The sequence below is a fragment of the Ovis canadensis genome, chromosome X, assembly GCF_042477335.2.
Source record: "Ovis canadensis isolate MfBH-ARS-UI-01 breed Bighorn chromosome X, ARS-UI_OviCan_v2, whole genome shotgun sequence".
Lineage (NCBI taxonomy): Eukaryota > Metazoa > Chordata > Mammalia > Artiodactyla > Bovidae > Ovis > Ovis canadensis.
Window position 1 is genome coordinate 81552639 of NC_091727.1, and position 5502 is coordinate 81558140.

A 5502-nucleotide genomic window follows, 5' to 3' on the forward strand; every position below is an offset into this window, starting at 1 on the left:
AGGTTTGTCAATCATACCGATCTTTTCTTTCATTAATTTTTTCATTGGTTTTTCTGCTTCCCCTGTCCTTGATTTCTGGTCCCAAGTGTATTGTTTCCTGCCTTTGGCTTGCTTTCGGTTCATTTTGTGTTTCTACTTTCTGGAGGTGGGAGTTCAGGTTATTGATTAGATACTTCTCTTCTCTGAGGTATGCATTTAGTGCTATAAATTTCCCTCACAGCACTGCTTTAGCTGTGTCCCACACATTTTGCTATGCTGTATTTTCATTTTCATTTTGCTGACAAATGTCTGTCTAGTCAAAGCTATGGTTTTTCCAGTAGTCATGTATGGATGTGAGAATTGGACCGTAAAGAAGGCTGAGCACCAAAGAATTGATGCTTTCGAACTGTGGTGCTGGAGAAGACTCTTAAGAGTCCCTTGGACTGCAAGGAGATCAAACCAGTCCATTGTAAAGGAAATCAACCCTGAATAGTCATTGGAAGGACTGATGCTGAAGCTGAAGCTCCAATCCTTTGGCCACTTGATGTGAAGAGCCAATTCACTGGTAAAGACCCTGGTGCTGGGAAAGATTGAGGGCAAAGGGAGAAGGAAGTGGCAGAGGATGAGATGGTTAGATAGCATAACTGAGTCAATGGACATGAATTTGAGCAAACACTGGGAGACAGTGAAGGACACAGAAGCCTGGCATGCTGCGGTCCGTGGATTCTCAGAGTCACACAGAACTGAGTGACTGAACAACAACCACAACAGACCAGTGATCAGTGACAAGGCCCTGGCCCTTTGACTTTGCAGAAAAGAATTCCCACAAAGATGGAAAGCAGTGAAACAAGTAAAGAATTTATTAGGAGGAAGAGAGTATAATACATGTAGATAGACACACTGAAAAGGAAGAGATAAATTTTACATAACCTCTTGCTCACCTGCCTCTGTAACTCAGCTTGCTCCTTGCAAAGTCTAGATCACATAGGTCATGCAGGCTCAGAAAGTGGGGATTTACAATAGTAGGAACTGGAGATTATCTCACTCACCCTTGTCCTGCTCTTTGTAACTGCCAGGCCCTTGCAAACCTGCTTAATCATACCTGTCTGTGTAAAGGTCAGACATCCCCCTCCCCATCTTGATTGCTGTTCCCTCGTGTGTGAAACCCCTTAGTTTAAACCAGCCTATTAACAGCCAGTGTTGCCCACTACAGTCTTGTCTATAAAAACTCTGTAACCCCTTTGGTAGGGGGCTCAGAGCTTGGAGTGTTAACTCCTCTGGGCCCGCCAGCATAATAAACCTGAATTCTCCAACTCTCTGAGTGTGGTGCTTGGTTTCTCCAGTACTGGTTTCTGCAACAACACAGGTGCACTCAGAGAGAGTCTCACCTTCGTGGTAGTTTAAATCACCTTTATGGGTCATTTCTTCTGGATTTCCTTTGGCCAATCATCTTGATTTGCCTGGTTCTGAGTCGGTATTTGGCTTATCTCAAGATCCTCCCACGTGTGTGTGCATCTTTCAACCAAGATGGAATCCAGTGAAGAGGACTGTAAATAGCCTTGGCAACACTCCACTTTTGACCTCCAAGGAGCCTTCTAGTTGGGAAGGTGTCCTTGACTTTGAGACTGAGAAATCTGTGGTCTCTTCTCCCTTATCTCGAGAGGCTCAGCCTCCTCTCTCAATTATCGTTATTGATATTTTAGAGTTTCTGTCCACAGGGAATGAACTCAAATTGCTCACCCTGGAGACGGGGGACATCTATGTCTTGGTTCACTATGACTATTGATTTGGAGTGATGCAAGAAAAAAATGGCCCAAGGGACTGGTTTGTCCTAAGACTGGAAACAAATCTGGCCGTGGATTTCAAACACTGGAGGTTCCACCTGTGCCCTTGAATTGGTGCCTCCTAAGACTTGGATGCTAGATGATGGCCATGAGTGTGTTTGTATTTCATATCTGAGACATGGTATTTGAGAAGATAGAACAATTACAGAAGAGCCTCAGTTATTGAAGAAGGAATTCATAGGGCCTGGACTCCATCTTAGGCCTGTTCACGCTGATCATGCTCGGCCACCTTTCCAATGGACTCTGAACTCTGTATTTAGTGCCTATGAAAACAACAACAGAAGGATAAGACCCCCTCCAATCAGGGGAACCTTGAAGATCGTATCTAGGTTACTCATCGCCTAAGAAAAAACATACACTAATCACCCCTTCCTCCAGACAGGCCATAAATTTCTCTGTATCAATCGGAGTGTAACCTCGGGTTTATTGATTATTGGCTGTTTGTTTGAGCACATGAGTACATAGCACGTGAATGATGGGGTTATTGGGATTGTATTTTCCTTCGTTTATGTAAGTCTCAAGGAATTTGGAGTGGTGTGTTCAGACACGTACACATGGGGTATAAAAGATTTTCACAAATGCTGGTCGGGGTCCTTGACTAAGAGGAGACTCTGCCTTGGGCCTGATGGTGTAATAAACTGCACTCCACTATCTGCATTGTCCTTCTGAGTGAGTCTGTTTCCCGGAACACGTGGCTACAACATTATCATACAAATGTGATGTTACTTACATATTTGATGAAAATTTAGGAGAAATGTATTGGGCTTTACAAGAACACTCTTAATTAAACATTTAAATTATACAACCCCAGAGTTAAGCTACTCTAGACTTGGATTGGACAAGACTTTGTAAGGAACTTCAAAATAACACTCAAATAGTTAACTATTTGAAAGCTTGGGTAATAGAGAGGTCACAACAGCTAGCAAAATTAATGAAGACAGGGAAAAAATGTGCATTGCTTCCCGAGAATCTGATTTAACCCTTCCCCATTGGTATATTTAAAGCTTCTTATCTTTCAAGGCAAATATCAGGCTGCATTGTGAAATTCATCCTATTGTAATTCTGATCATTGTTTTGCTTTGCATTTTCCTTGCTGGCTTTTCAGGCATCGGCAATTTGCCCCTCGCCCAGAAAAAGTTAAAAGGGCAGTGGAGATAATGAAGTATTGTAATGTGATGATTTCTTAATAACACAAGGAGGTGGTCCTTGGAAATATTCAAATGAAGAGTAGGAGCCTTCCATCTCCCTGGAGAAGACAAGGTGAGAGACTCCCCCTCCTGGACCTTTTCTTTCAGAATTTCCTCCTCATTCCTTTTAAATGTATGCAAATCCTCTCATGACTCAGGAATGTCCCCCCTCTCCAGGGCCGGGGAGCATTGTTTTGCATTGTAATCAAGCTGCAGCCCCTGCAGACCTCCTGGCTTCCTGGGAGAGGTCTCACTATAGCCAACTGGACTCCAAATGGCCAAAGCTACTGGTTAGGGGTGCGGGGGCGGGGGGTGTCCCCCACCCCTTTGGAGAAGCTCCCGGAGTCAGCATCCCTCAGGTGGAGTGCCTGGGTTTGCACAAATTATTCTGAGTTTTATCTTTTCTGCCATCGTGGCCAGGTATTCCCAGTTGGGAGATTTTGTTTTCAGTTCTGTGTCTCCAACACACTTAACAGCCATGGAGAAAGGACACATTTCCTTTAGTGGAGATGTGTTCCTTAAATATCTATCTGGAGGAAAAAGAAAACACTTCTTTCCTCAAGTGTTACCATTAGGCAGAAAAGGGAAAAGTCATCAACGCGCTGAGTCTTTTTCCTCTGTGCAAGTGCCTCCCTGCGCCAGGGCCGGGTGCGGGGGCTGGAAGACTGTACCAACCTTAAGTCTCACTGTGGCATGCCAAGTGGTTCCTATGCCACCTGTCATCTGAGCCCAAACCTCTGTGTCTTATCAGTGCTTCACAAATGCAACAGGCCTTTGTCTAAAAGGTAGAAAAGCTTCCTGTTCTGGTCACTTCTTAGGGTCTTCCTTGAATTGTGTAGGTGGCCAGGTTCCTGTAAAAGGTTACTTGCGTTTCTCTTGTGAATGTGTCTTGTGTTAGTTTCACTTCCGGGCCCAGCCGGAGACCCAAAGATGGTAAAGGAGCATTTACTCTCCATGTCCCTTTGGGGCACCCCTGCTTCCCCCAAACAGAGATGCATGTGCAAAGGCTTCTCCAGCAGTGGTGGGAAAGCGGGGGTTGCTGAGGGGACTTGGAAAGAAGGAGGTACCCAAGGCAGAAAGGAAAGGAAGGGGCAATGGGTGAAGGGTCCAAGCGAGAGACCGCACACCAGCCCCTCCCCCAGGAACTCAAAAGGTGCATTTCCTCTGGGAAGCTATGGTGATCAGGCCCGGAGAATTTCCACTGGCCCCCTTACAATTTAAAAATGGTCAAGCCCTGATAGGGATAAGTCAACGCTTCCGCCCTCAGAGGGACTTGCATTTCAATGCCCTTGAGTTCCTAGAGGAGTGGAGAGCCTTCCAAGTGTGCGAACCCACAACGGCCCCTCCCCACTGGAGAGGCCTTTATTCCTGGAGGCCATTGTGAGCAGACCTGACGAATTTCTCAGGACTTCCCTTAAAACTTAAAAGTGCCCCAAGACCCAAGCTTGGAGAAGCAAATGTCCTGCCGGCAAAAGGACTTGCATCTCAATGCTGTGTCCTTTGAAAGGAAAAAAGGACTTTAGCCAGCTTCCTGGAGTTCTTCAAAACAAAGATCTGGAAAACCAACCTGGATCTCAGGATTAGACCCTACAGAGCATCTGCAACCTGGAAGTCTTTTTTACCCCTCTTTTAAGAAAAAATAAATAAATCTTGACCACCGCTGGACACCGCGGACAAAAATCAATTCCAGTTGTTCTGGAAATCTAAAAGCAAAAGGCAAAATAGCAAAACTTGTAGAAGATGACAGGAGAACACTTTCATGATGTTTGCAGTTGAGAAAGACTTTCTTAAGTGGGATAAAAAAAAGTACTAATTTGTAGGAGATGTTGATAAATGAGTGTTTTCTGAGCTCCCAGAGCACTGGGTTAGTTTGATATTCTCTGTTCCGTGCTCCCACCCACCCCCCGCCCCCATCTCCCCTCAGAGTGGCTTCTGGCCTCTCCTTTCTGTTGCCCCCACCTCCAAGCTCCTGCTTTATGGGGGGGCAGGTAGGATCACCCTGAGAGGATGAGCCCCTCAGCTAAAGAAGTGCACTTTGTTTGGGGTGTTTTCTGAGATGTCCTGCCCTTGGCTGCTTTGTTATGTTCTTCATCCTTAAATGATATGTATCCCCTGCGTGGCTTCCCTTCAGTCTCCTCCCGAAGTCCCCCAGGTCCTATAGCTCTTGCTGTTGGTAGAGACATTGGGTTACCGTCACAGAGTCAGCTCCTAACATGGATAGAGTGCTCTGATCTCAGGATGGGGCGGCCTCACTGTGAACTCTGAATGCCAGTGCTAACTGCCTTGGGGCTGAGATCTGTCTCTTGCGGCTTTTTTGGCAATTTAATTTTAACATCTTTCCCCAATTTTCCCAATTTATGCATTCTTTTTGTCTCTTAGTTTTGTTGAATTTTTTTTTTTTTGGGGTGGAGGGGGAGTTCCATGCAACTTATTGCCTTTGTGACATCACTGGAAGAGTCAAAACACTGTCTCACTTCCTTGCACTTTCTTAA